The sequence below is a fragment of the Myotis nattereri genome (genome assembly GCF_964212035.1).
Source record: "Myotis nattereri genome assembly, chromosome: 10".
Classification (NCBI taxonomy): Eukaryota; Metazoa; Chordata; class Mammalia; order Chiroptera; family Vespertilionidae; genus Myotis; species Myotis nattereri.
In genome coordinates this window covers 12,266,606-12,280,790 of record NC_138085.1, presented here as the reverse complement: position 1 = coordinate 12,280,790, position 14,185 = coordinate 12,266,606, and the positions used below count along the sequence as shown (strand labels likewise).

At 45.4% G+C, this 14,185-nt stretch overlaps 1 long non-coding RNA gene across 2 annotated transcripts in view; it reads right to left on the bottom strand.

Annotated features, from left to right (window-relative positions):
• The window catches only part of LOC308526483, a 60,365-nt gene extending 54,923 nt beyond the window's left edge, over positions 1 to 5,442 (bottom strand). For both annotated transcript variants that reach the window (XR_013996549.1, XR_013996550.1), the window contains exons 1-3: positions 5,300 to 5,442; positions 2,509 to 2,774; positions 1,304 to 1,462 (exon numbers count right to left, since the gene is read on the bottom strand). This is a non-coding gene — a long non-coding RNA (uncharacterized lncRNA). The remainder of the gene's footprint in view (positions 1 to 1,303; positions 1,463 to 2,508; positions 2,775 to 5,299) is intronic.
• Positions 5,443 to 14,185: the final 8,743 nt, after the last annotated feature.

Genomic DNA, 14,185 nt, shown 5'->3' with positions numbered 1-14,185 from the left:
TCTCAGAGTGGTTTTTTCTTTAAGTCTTTATTATAGAAAATTTCAAATATATACAAAGGAAACAGAGTAACATAATAAATCTCCAACAGCCAGCTTCAATAATTCTCAATTTCTGGTGGTTCTTGTTTCATCTATACCTCCACCCATTCCTCATCTCATTTTACAAACTGATCCTCTAGCCCCCATACTTCCTATAACTGGAAGTTAGGTCTACATATTCATATCAAATATTTGGGGGAAGAAAACTGAGTAGATGACATCATGTCTCCATGCCACATTACAGCTGTAGGTATAAAGGAGTCCTCTGTCACCTATCAGTGATGGTAACCCACCAGGTTGTGGAGGTGGAGAACAACATACAGCTTCAAAGTAGAGATGCATTTGTTTCTTCACTTTGGGTGACACCTTGGTGCCATGCTAACACCTTTCACGCAATGGCATTACTATCCCATTTACAATCCTTGTCTGAATCAGAGGTTACACTGGAGTAAGAGGTTACACAGAATAGCGATTTTCAAATTCTACCAGTCCTTCTATATTTATTAGCTGGAATTCTACTTTAAATAACGGTTTTCCTTTATTAACTGGAGATGAACTGCAAGGCTTCCTAAAAAGGCAGAGCAAATGCTTAATTCTGTCCCTTTAATTACTAATTTTTATTTGTTTCTATTCTTTTTTTTATAATCAGTTAGAAATGTATGTAGTTTACATATAAATAAATATACATATAAATTTATATATAAATTTATGAAATATAAATACATATATAAATATATTTTCATTGACTTCAGAAAGGAAGAGATAGATAGAAACATCAATGATGAGAAACTTTGATTAGCTGCCTCCTGCATGCCCCCTACTGGGGATCAAGCCAGCAACCCAAGCATGTGCAATGACAGCAAATTAGATTTTTTTTTTCCTTTCCCGTACTCTCTATTTTTACTATGAACTTGATTTTTATTTATTCAACACTTTGCAACCAAATATAATCATGTGCTAATATATTCTTATACCCTTAAATTTAAGTCATAAATTTTCTCGGCAATAACTAATTAAATTACTCAAGTGTTTAAACATTACCATGAAATTGACAAAGAACAGTGCAAAAAAATGATGATATAGAAAATAAATGAAATGTTTATTTCCCTACCATTATCTTCACTACATGTTAAAACATATATCTAGCTACTGAGATCATTATATATTGTTTTTATTATTTCTGTTAAAATTAGGATAAAAGCTTTGTTTTTTAAAAAAAAACCACTCAATAATCAATCAAATACTAAAATTCAAATCAACTCACCTGTTGAACAGGACTATCAACGGTAAAGGCCTTGTAAAGAGCCAATGCCTGGCTTTTACTCCCTTTGCTCCAGATCACCATATTTCCAGCCACATAGAGTTCCTCGTCATAATCCATTTCTCCAATTTCACTTCTGCCTCTCCTTAACTGCCAGCTTTCCTAAAAAATTTACATATGTAAGACATGTTTAAGCAGTTTTTATTTCTTTTGCAACATTATGGAGCAAGATTTATTAATTAAAATTGAACAGCAATTCAGATACAAGTCTCCTGCTCTGTCTGTGGAGTAAGGCTCAGTCCAAGCCCAACTCTTAGGTTCGGTGCCACTGATTAACAGAGGAGGGGGTGTGGGTGTATGTATCATACTGTATCTTACAGGATTTCAAAAATGGGAATTTACCTCAAGAATTCTCTATATTAAGTATTTTATTATTACGTTACCATTTTATGCTGCCAAAAACATAAATAAACAAAAATTAGACCTTACCTATATATCCAAAAATTAAACCAACATTCTTGGGAGACGAAAGACATATGAAGCATATGGGGGGTGAAGCAGAGGGGGCAGTGAAGTGCACATGGGACACTGGGGGAGCTTACCAACCATGCAGACTTCCCTGCTTCACAACTGCATATACATTCACCTTCCTGCCCTTGTGCCAACCATCAGAATGAACAGGGCAGAGAAAGGTTTGGATTCCTAACTACAGACTTCCGCTCCTGGAAATTTTGGTATCCCAAAAGGGATACAGAAATGGAATTAAGATGAGAATGACTGACTGTTTAACATGCACTTACTTCTCATTCCCCTATTTAAAAACTAGTACTGTATTTACTTATGTGGCATTTCCTTTCTCCTCTAGAAATATGTAAGTTTTGGGCAGCAGGGACCATTGCTAACTCGACTATCTAACCATCAAATAACATGAAATCTGGTCCCACGTACTAAATGAAGAAAAAGAGATTTAAATGGACCATAATCATAGTGACTCTCATTATAAATCCCTGAGTTATATGTCTAAACAGCCATGACACTGTAATACAATTAAGGTCATTATTTTTAGCTTTCATGAAAATTACCAAATCTTAACCAATACCCTAGAAGTAGCATCATACTCATTTCTCAGTTGCATCTGGGTAGCCTTAAATTACAAGTAGATCGAATCTCTCTACATTTCAAAAGCAAACTGAGAATCTTGATAAAACCTTCTGTTTTTCGTGGATTGTAACCTCCTGCAGGGATCCCACCAAGCCAGCAGCACCATCAGACGACCACAACTCAGAGGCTGGCTGCAGCTGCCGAAGCTGAAGGTTCAAAGCATTAGGGTGGTGTCTGCAGTGGTCTCGACCAAAAGGAACAAATTCCTGCAAATCCCCAGCTGCAATCATTGTTGTCCTTTCTTCAGAGAAGTTCAACATGGCTTTCAGATATCAATATTATTTCTGTATGAATTCAAACACATTCTGGCCAGCTGTTGGAATCAAAATGAGAAGAAAATTATCAGAAGTTTACAGAAGAGCCATAAATCCTTAAATGAGTGTCATACAATCCTATCACATTGTAGGTGTACAAGTAACCATAACATCAACGGGCATTCCAGATCTGATTCTTTCAGGTTATTAGTTTCCATTTCATAGTTACCTTACACTATCAGTACATAATTAACATTACAGCTACATGTTAGTTGCTGACAAAATCAACTGTAGGAAATCACTGGGCTGAGAGATAAGCACTTATGTCTGACAATATTGATCCTACATTTCCTACTACTACTCACTAATTTCTCCACATTTCACATTTAAGGATTTAGACAAGTTTTACTTTATAGTAAATGGCTCTCAACATTTAAGGGCATTTCTGTTCAAATGCTGGAACAACATTTAAAAAGCACACCTAACAGATCACTGGCATATTGAAATGAAACAAACAAAAACAATATATCATTTCTAATTCATCAAAAGTTGACCCACTTGGTGCTTTAAGAAACTAGTCAATGTCATCATTAATTGTGAGCCTCAATCCACCTAAACAGGTAATTGCAAGCAATGCCAATTTCTGGTGCAAACCCCAAAGACCAAGGCATGAACAAAATCACTGGCGATGGAACAGTCATGCTTGTTTGCAAACTTAACAGTTCTGGCTTTGAAAGAACACAATCTACTACAGTTCAGCTCATTACTACAAAGAAGTGGGCGAGCTGTGGGTGGAAAGAGCCCTCACCCCTTACTTCCAGAACATTTCTACGAACAGTCACTGACAGCCAGTCAAATTCGGCCATTGTAGAAGGTGGATGACAGTTCTGCCTCAAACAACTCTTATATGGAAAACGGTTTTGTGGCATAGCGGTTAAGCTGCAATCCTCAAATACAGGAATCAAAACACACATTCATGTCAGCACTAGACAACCTTTAAAAACAGTGTTTGAAAGGGCTTTCACATCACAAACAGTTTAATATGACTTCGTTTCTCCTCTGAGATCTTTTTGGCACCAGCAGCTTTCTTGGCTGAAATATCTAAGCCTGTGGTTCCCATGCAGCTCCTCTAGGGTTGCAGTTATGTTTTCTGTGAATTAAGTGTTATTCCTGAGAGAACGGTTATGTCACATTCATGACACTTTTTCCTCCTTCTGATAAGTCAGTTTTGAGAACAGTTTAAATTGGGCCATGACTGAGATAGTGCCTGTGGGAGCCTAATCAGAGTATGCCAGATGTTCAAGGCCAATCTGAGCAGGAGAATCCTAATTGGGATGTTCAAGGCCAATCTAAGCAAGGACACAGAGATTGTACTGTACACACTGGGCAGGAGTACCTTACTATCACCCAAATACTGATGTCACTGTTGGGCAGGAAGCCTTTGTGTCTAAGTTAGTATAAACGTGTTACTAACCAGCCAGTGGGTGGCTGCTTGGTATGGCTCCTGTTTGCTACTGTATTAGCAAGGGCTGCTTGGCGCAGCCACTGTGTGAAGCTACTTTGAAGAACTGTTTTGTCTGATGGCTCCTTGTTAGCAATGGCTACATGGCCTGCAAAAGAGACTCTCCTGCCCTAACCGGTTTGGCTCAGTGGATAGAGAACAGCCTGCGGACTGAAGGGTCCCAGTCCAGGGCATGTACCTTGGTTGCAGGCACATCCCCAGTAGGGAGTGTGCAGGAGGCCGCTGATCTATGTTTCTCTCTCATGATGTTTCTAACTATCCCTCTCCCTTCCTCTACGTAAAAAAAAATGAAAATATATTTTTAAAAAGACTCTCCTATATGCCTCTGTCTCTCATGTCCTCTTTGTCTACTGCCTGGTGTTCACGTGGGTACAGCCCCTGGCAGAGGACTGTGCACCCCACAGTGCCTTATAAAACTTACACCAAACACCACAAAATCCAGCCGGCCTTCCTATGTTCTAGTCAACAGGTTAACCAACATATTAACTCTGAGAGGAAGCCACAGAATCGGTAATTAAAGGATCGCCTGCACAGAACAATGGCCACTTTGTGCTGATTAGTATATTTAGATCTTTGCAGCCCCAACTGTGTGTGCGCTTCCTGGGGGCCCTATAACAGCACCGCATTGAACTGATGCGCTCCCAGGGAGACCGCGGCCTCGCTTCCTGGGAACAGGGACCTGCCAAGAGCACCCGAGGCGGCTCGGGGGGACCCGAAGGCACAGGAGGCACCGGAGCCGGGTCTGGGCGGAAGGGCCGCGTCAGGGGCCTCAGGGTCAGCGAGACCCGCGGGCTGAGCCGAGGCCTCAGCAGCGCCAGCCACAGGGCGGGCCTGCTCTGAGCTGCAGCTGCGGAGACACCGCGCTCAGCTGGGAAGGAGGCCGGGGGCTGCGCGGGGAGGGGCGGCGCGGAGCCCAGGCCACGCCGCCCGGGGCGGTCGGGTGGGGGGTCAGGGACACGCGGCGACCAGCAGCGCCACCGGCCAGGCCTCGCCTGAGTCACTCGGGACGCGCGAGGCGCGGGAGCCCGGCTGCGCCCCCGGGGCCACAGCAGAGTCGGTCACCTGGACTCCGCCGCCGCTGAGCGTTTCCTCCCCCTCCGTCCCCCGCTCCCGAGAACCGGCGAGCAGCAGCCGAGGACCGCGGGCATTAGCTCTCGCTCTAAAACCAAAGGACGGACTCCGCTGAATTTCCCGTCCTGCTTCGCGCGGGGCCGGGGGCGGGGCCTTGAAGCACTGGGTCTCGCGGGAGGCGCCGCAGCCCGCAGTCCAGCTCTGCTCGCCTCCTGGGAGGATGCTGGGTCCGCCCGCCGGTACCGCCTTGTCCCCGGCGCCGCGTGGAGCCAGGAAGCAGGACCCGGTCAGCTGGAGTCTGAGCTGTGACCGGACCGTCCCGGCCTCTCCATCTGCGCCGGGTCCTGTCACTAGGAGCCTGAGCTGCCTCCACCCGGAGCTGCTGCACTTCCAGGCAGGTTCTGCTCGCTCCCCCATGGGACTGGGGCGGTGAGGGGCGCGCTGATTTCCCCTCTGCTGGTGCTCCTTCACCCTGTAGGGCCAGACCCTGTGACAAGTGCAGGAAAGACACGGAGGTCCTCACAGAAACATGGCGTGCCATTTCTGAGCTTCACAGACACACCGCCAGGTGACGCCTAGACCTGGATGAAGCACCCCAGCTTTACCTGCCCTCCCTCTCCATGGACTTAGCTGTACAATCTCACACTGATGGAAACTAGAAAACTTTCCTGAGCTCTGCTCTCCCACGGCATAGGATGTCTAGGTTAAAAATGTCAATGGAGCCCTAGCCGGCTTGGCTCAGTGGATACAGCATCAGCCTGCGGACTGAGGGGTCCCAGGTTCCATCCAGGCCAAGGGCATATGCCTGGGTTGCAGGCTCCACCCCCAGTAGGGGGTGTGCAGGAGGCAGCTGATCAGTGATTCTCTCTCATCATTGATGTTTCTATCTCTCTCTCCTCCCTTCCTCTCTGAAATCAATAAAGAAATATATATTTTTAAAAAATATCAATGGATCTCTGACCCCGTTGTTCAATTGGTTGAGTGTCCTCTTGTAACCAAAAAAGGTTGGGAGTTTGATTTCCAATCAGGGCCCATACCTAGGTTGCAGTTTGATCCCGGGTGAGGGGCATGCAGGAGGCAATTGATTGAAGTTTCTCTCTCACATAGATGTCTCTCTCTAAATAAATAAATAAATAAATAAATAAATAAATAAATAAATCCTCAGGTGAAAACTATATATATATAGTTTCCTCTCTCTCTCTCTCTCTCTCTCTCTCTCTCTCTCTCTCTGTATATATATATATATATATATATATATATATATATATGTATTCATTCATTCAATAGACAACTTATGGCCTAAGAAATCAAGTTCAAATTCTTTATCCAGAAATATAAAATTGGCTGAAACCTATGTCTGCACTAAGATCATCTCCTGAGTGTCCCCAAACACACCTTGCACTTTGTGGTCTTGGGATCTGGGTACATCCTCATTTCTTTATTTGGAATGCCAGCCCTCAGGGTTTAGCTCAAATGCCTCTTCTCAGAAGACTTCAATACAAGAAGGAGTTTGCTGAGAGGACTGAATACTTGCCCCCCCCCCCACCCCAAAACTCCCATGTGGAAACCATATGCTGTATGTGATGGTGTTTGGAGGTGGTGCTTAGGTCATGAGAGTGGAGCATTCCTGACTGGCATTAGTGCCCCTTCCACAAAGTGAGGGCCCAGTGAAGGGAAGGTTGTCAATGAGCGAGAAAGCAGGCCCTCAGCAGACACTGAAACTACCAGCACCATGATCTTGGACTTCCCAGCCTGCAGAACTATGAGAAATAAATTGTTGCTTATAATCCATGCAGCTTATGGTATTTTCGTCATAGCAGCCCAAACATACTAAGATAGAGTCACTCTTAGAAATTTGAGTGGCCTGCCGTTCTCTATGGTCATTTCCCTAAAAGCAAAATCTCCACGTATTTCCCTGGCCTGAGGATACAGGGGGCAAAGTTTGATCTGTAGGAATAAGGCAGGAAGGAGCCAGTTAAGTCTCATTTCTTCTCTCTCGGGTACAAGGAGATTGTCCTGTGTGACTGAGTGGGCACACCTGCCACACAGGTTCTCACTCATTGCCCCCAAAGGGTACAGGAACTTCCCTGCGGTGCCCCCCAGGGCCCTGGGCTGTGCTGCATGAACCGGGGCCTGCACCTGTGCACAGGGCAGAAGGTGGAAGTCCATGAAGGGCCTGGTCAGGGATGGCTAGTTTGGGTGCTAGAGTGGGAGCTGGAGGATATGCAAACCTGGCGCCCACAGCTGCAGGACTCCTGCCCCCAAGAATCACAGATGCAGCCCCAGCTCTCAGGAGAACACGCCTCCTCCCTGGTGGTTCCATGGACGGTGAAGCTGGGCTTCCAGCCACAGCCTTTGGGGAAAAGCCCAGTAAGGGCTTCCTGTCCTGGGACCCTGCTCCACTTGCTGACCGTCAGGGCCTTGGGTCAGGGGATGGTCAGGCTGTGGGACAGAGACACACCCAGTCAGATCATTCAATGACAATTCAGTGGCCACTTCTCTCAAGTTTCTAAATCCACAGGCTCCTCGTGCCCACACCCTCCTCACACACACACTGTCACTCAACCCCAAATGGTGGCTTATGGTAGGACACCCTGGCATCCACCCCACTGATTCTGATCCCATCCAGCCCCATCCAGGAACACATCTGAAGACAGCACGAGAGCACATGTCCACCGTGGTGGCAACGACACATTGACAGGTTCCTCACACAGACTGCAGTGGCCATTCTGCTGGAGTTGCTGGCCCTTTGCTCTGTGGGCTCTGCAGCAGCAAGTGGCCCACGGGTCAAGAAGCTCCCTGTGGCCTCTCGGAGCTGAGGACGCCTGCAGCCGCAGCCACAGGAGATCCACCCTCAGTCCTACACCTACAGGAAACCGAATTCTGCCCGCAACTGGGGTGAGATTGAAAGCATCTCCTTTCCTCCTGGACACTCAGGGGAGACCACCGTCTCAGCCAAAACCCTGGTCTTCTGAGCCCCAAATCAGAGGGACCGCTTATGCCAGGGGTGGGCAAACTTTTTGACTCGAGGGCCACAATGGGTTCTTAAACTGGACCGGAGGGCTGGAACAAAAGCATGGATGGAGTGTTTGTGTGAACTAATATAAATTCAAAGTAAACATCATTACATAAAAGGGTACAGTCTTTTTTTTTTTTTAGTTTTATTCATTTCAAACGGGCCAGATCCGGCCTGTAGGCCATAGTTTGCCCACGGCTGGCTTACACCATGCCCTGCTCCTGACTGCAGAAGCTGTCAGATAGCCAGGAATGTGTACTAGGTTAGTGATAACAGCAAGGAATATACACCATGTCCTTTATCAAATCAGGTTCTCTGTCCTTAGTTGACTTGTATAGAAGAACCTTCCTATTGGAGAGGGTGCTCGTTCATAACACAATTTCCTGAAAGTGAAAGGTACATGTTGCCTGATGGGAGACAGTTCTCTGGGGCTCCCCCATGGTTCTGCCTGTCTTGCACGGGGCACTGTCTGCCCTTGTTCCTTGGTGTGTAGGGAACAGTTTTGGAAGAGCGTGCCAGCCTCTGGAACAAAGGGCAGGCTTGCTTTCAGCCCTAGGAGATGCAGATGAGGTCTCCCTTTGAGATGTGGCTGGTCAAGGAGAATGGGTCCTGTCCATGGTGCTGATGTACACTTTGGTCAGGACACTGAAAGCAGACAAGCTCTGAAGGGGTTGGTGGGTTTTGCTTAGCTTATCCTGGTAGACATCAAACTCATGACTCAAGAAACGTGGTGTTCTTTCATCCTTACTGGGAGTAAAATAGTTGTATCTCGGCATGGATTTCTTGGGTTTATCCTAGTTGGGGTTTGTGTAGCTTATTAAATCTGTAGCTTATGTCTTTTGCCAGATTTTGGGATTTTTCAGCCATTATTTTCTCTATTACATTCTGGCTCCAAACTCTCCTGGGCACCTTAGAATAAATAAAATGCAGTCTCACCTTAAACACAAGATAATAGTCAGAAGGAGTTTGTACTCCAAGAGTCCAGGTTGATAATACATATTACTTTAGGGAGAGTTTAAATAAATTCATGTGCATTAGGTGTTGAGGGAGAAGGGAACTTTCGTATGTGGAAAACCACTGGGATGCCCGTGAGATACTGCTATCTGCCTACCAGTAGGGTCTTGGAGGGCAGTGGATTGAATTTGACCTAAGCTGACATGTTTGGGGGTAATTTCTAATTACTTTTAAAGCTTAGTTTTAGAAGTGCTATACTAAGATACATTTGTTGAAAATAAAAATTGATTATTCCTTTGAAAGATGCCAATTTTGACCATACATTTTCGTTGTGTTTCATTGTTTTATGTATATTGTGGGGCTAAGTTCTACAGTGGCATTTTAAAGAAATAAGTTGCAGGAAGAATATAATGTACTAGAGGCCCAGTGCACGAAAATCGTGCATGGGGGGGTGGTCCCTCAGCTCAGCCTGCACCCTCTTGCAGTACAGGAGCCCTTGGGAGAAGTCAGCAGTCGGACATCTGCTGCCACGGAGGCAAGAGAGGCTCCCACCACCACCACTGTGCTCACCAGCTGTGAGGATGGTTTCTGGGTGAGCGGTGCTCCCCCTGTGGGAGCACACTGACCACCAGGGGGAAGCTCCTGAATTGAGCATCTGCCCCCAGGTGGTCAGTGTGCATCATAGCGTCCAGTCGTTCCACCATTTGGTCAATTTGCATAGTAGACTTTTATTATGTAGGATGGGCCTTGAGATCGTGAAGAAGATGGAAGCCTGTATCTGAGCTGTTGCCTCGTCTGTCTGAGGGGCAGGTGAGGGACTACGTGTGAAATCCTCTGACAAGGTCACATGTCCTAAAAGGTCATTTGTACCCGAAATTTCACTGACTTTTCTGATAAATCTAGTTCAGTTCAGATGTATCTAACTTAATGTAATTTATTACTAGTGCAAAGATCTGAGTCTGGGTTCATTTTATTAGTTCCTTTTCTGTTTTATAAATAAGTCCTATAAAATTTGTTTTTGTTAATCATTTTTAAAGTGATATATGTACTTGATTTTTTTTGGCATTGCCTAAATGTCCTTGCATTTTTTTTAAAAAATTATTAGTGAAGGTATTACAAATGTGTCCTCATCCCCCCCATTAACCCCCAACCTCCCCACCCGACCCCCCCCCCCACTCCCCGCACACTCATGCTCCCATCCCCCTGTTGTCCATGTCCATTGGTTTGGCTTATATGCATGTATACAAGTCCTTTGGTTGATCTCTTCCCATTACCCCCTCCCTCTCCAACTTTCCTTCTGGGGATTGATAGCCTGATCGCTGTTTCTCAGTCTTTGGGTCTGTCCCTTTTCATCAGTCTATGTTGTTCTCTATAATCCACAAATGAGTGAGATCATGTGGTATTTCTCTTTCTCTGACTGGCTTATTTCACTTAGCATAATGCTCTCCAGTTCCATCCATGCTGTTGCAAAAGGCAAGAGTTCCTTCTTTTTTACCGCAGCATAGTATTCCATTGTGTAGATGTACCACAGTTTTCTAATCCACTCATCTGCTGATGGGTACTTAGGTTGTTTCCAAATATTAGCTATGGTGAATTGTGCTGCTATGAACATGGGGTGCATATATCCTTTCTGATTGGCGTTTCTGGTTTCTTGGGATATATTCCTAGTAGTGGGATCACTGGGTCAAATGGGAGTTCTATTTTTAGTTTTTTGAGCAAGCTCCATACTGTTCTCCTATGTACTTGATATTAAACGAAAAGGAATCACAGAATTGCACAAAGAAAGAAGTGAAAGACCCTTCTCCCCCTGCCCCAGACAGCATAGTCCCTGTTAACTGTTTGGGGTGTTGAGGTTTCCTGGTGTTTCAGAGAGCTTCCTACATGCTTCAAATGGGAAAATATCATTTCCGGTTCTGAGCATCATTTGTTCAGTCAGAGCCACATGGCAGCCTAGAAATCCCAAAACATGGACCTTTCTCCCCAGGTGAGTCATCTGCTGAATGAATGCAGTGGAAGGTGAACTTCTCTTATCTGTCAAGTGATAGGCAATTAATTTCTAAGGCGAGAATGTAAAGTGTATTTCTGAAATGGCATGGTTATGTTTAGAAAATATGGGGTCAGATTCAAATCTTTAGATTATTTAATGTTCTTTGAAGATGTAGATAAAAATTACTCACATTATTGACTCAGCAAAGTCATAATTCCTATGAATCATCTCATTCAATGCATTTCAGGGTTCAAGTCTAAGAAATCCCCTCTGATGAAAACAGAAAAATGACATTTCGGAGGTGTTCAAAGATGAAAGCTGTGCTTTCTTCAGATGAAATCAAGGTTGACGCCTAGGTGCCTGGGACATCACGCCCAGGGACTGTTAATACAGGGATGTAAGGACTGGAGTGAGACCCGGTGGTTTCCAACCCCTGAGTCAGCACTGCGTGGCAGCAATGAAGACGAAGGTGTCGGTGCTCATTTGATAAGATTACTTGTCTGTGGTTTATTTCACTTTATTTTCTCTTCCCTCACATTTTCATTGCTTTAGTATTTACTTCCCTGCCACACTAGTTCCCGGGTGTCCCTGCACCCTAAGAACCTTCACTAACTCCCTCTTATGGCATCAAAAGACCTTAAAGCAGGACAGAGGTTCAGTGAGAGGGCACCAGGTGTGGCAGAGGTGCCTGTATGCTGTGTGCTGTGTGTGCACACGTGTCTGGACTACAACTCCTGAAAGGCCCTGTGATCCTCTAAGCTTCCTCCTGCTGGTATTTTGGCACAACACTTCATAGTCCTGCTGTGGCGTGTCTGTGTATGTGAAGTGTTTGGAGTAGAGTTTTCTAATGTTTTCTCAGACATAGAGGTGAACTGTTTGGAAGGATAAGTATGTTGAATGAAATTCAGCATCTGTGAGGAACAAGGCACTCTTCCTAGGTATTGAGGGAACTTACATGGTGTTAGGGAAGGAACCTGTGCACACATAATTAAACACCTGTGTTTATGCAGCTCTAACCATGTGCATTATCTCATGGAATCCTTAGAGCACCCTATGGGGTGGGTACTGTTAGAACTGCCTCAATGGCAGAATGTAGCAGTTATGGTCCTCCTGTGCTGTGGAAGCACAGAGGAGGGAGAACTAGACCTTGAAGGATGGTGGGGTTTTATTGGCAGGAAAGAGGTATGTGGTTGTTCCAGGAGAGGGAGGAGAATGAGCAAAGGGAAATTCACAGGGCTCACATGCCAATGTGAGTATGAAGTATTTAATTTTAGCTCTGTTCACAAGGAACTGTGGCCAGTATAAAGATCTTATATGTGCAAATGACATCCATCACACCTCTGGGTGCGTAGGTGTAGTACTTGTTTTACTTAGCCTCTCTAAGGAAAGGGTAAGTGAACGTAAAGTTATTTCCCTTTAAAACAAAGTTAAAGTTTTATATTTCAAATCATTGGCTCAGATGAGTCCAGTCCATCTGCTTTTTGTTTCCTGTAAGAGACCTTTACTGTGCTACAAGTTCATGAAGCATTTACAAGTGAATGGAGCTGAACACTCCCCCCCCACCCCCGTTTTAATTTTTATTGGTGACTTTAATTTTTTCATTGTTTCAGGTTACTGGCACCTAGCCATGCTTGCTTGATGGTGATTGTTTCATCAGGTCAAATCCTTCATCCCCAGATCTTGGAATATTATTTGACCTTAGAATGTCTTATATTCCCAATGTATGTCAGTTGAAAGTTAAAGCTTTCTAATGTATCAATTAAAAGAGAAAGTTTCATAAAAAAGCTTGTATTTACCAGTAAAATAATTGATGTTCTTAGTGTAGGAGAACTGTGATCCTTTAGGAATGGGGATGGCAGTGGTTTCACTTTTACATATATATATATATATATATATATATATATATATATATATATTAGTATATTTTAACTGAATTCAGAGAAGAAGGCTGAGGGTGAGAGAGAGAAACATCAGTGATGAAAGAGAATCATTAATTGGCTGCTACCAGCACACCCCCCACCGGGAATTGAGTCTGTAACCCGGGTATGTGCCCTTGACCAGAATGGAGCCCAGAACCCTTCAGTCCATAGAGTGATGCTCTACCCACTGAGCCCAACCGGCTAGGGCTATTTTAATTTTGCTTAATCCAAACCTGAGGATTATTTTTCATTGATTTTTGGAGAGAGTAGAGGGGAACAAAGGGTTGGGGGGAAGAGAGAGAGACATCAATGAGAGACATCAATATGAGAGACACATTGATTGGTTGCCATCCAGCACACCCCCCCAGTGGGACCAGGGATAAAACTGCAACACAGGTACATGTCCTTGACCCAGAATCAAACCCTTGACCCTTCAGTGCCTGGGCCACTGCTCTAACCCCTGGGGCATACCAGCCAGTGTCCACTCTTTTTCATCCACATGGCCCACTGGGCCCGCCCTGTTCCCCCCTCACCCAGACGCCTCAGTGCCAGGAAGGGGCTAAGTCTGCCCGCCTGTCTCACCTATTGGGAGCTGCAGCGTGAAATGAGGAGGCCCTGACTCTCCCTGACATGGCCCTGGGATGCACAATTGCCCGCACACCTAGATGAGCACAGCACCTCTCCCGGTGCCTCCCGGTGACGCAGAGTGGAGGCTGCATGTGAGGTTCTGTTTCCCGAGAGGCTAGTGCGGGTTTCTGCCACAAGGAACGCTTCTCCCGTCCCTGGGTCTGTGCGAATGAACTGCCAGTGGTGCCCCACGCCCTGAGGCCACATGCGATGATCCTGGTGCTGGTGATGCAGATTCGTGGGGAACCTGGTGCTGAACCCCAAGGGAAGGGCCGCTTCCCCAGCTGGAGGGGCAGTGGGGGTTGGCAGTGTCCTAACCCTCTACTCCTAATAGGAAAAAGCGCTGGAGTCGAGCCAGAGCCTTCCTCAAATTG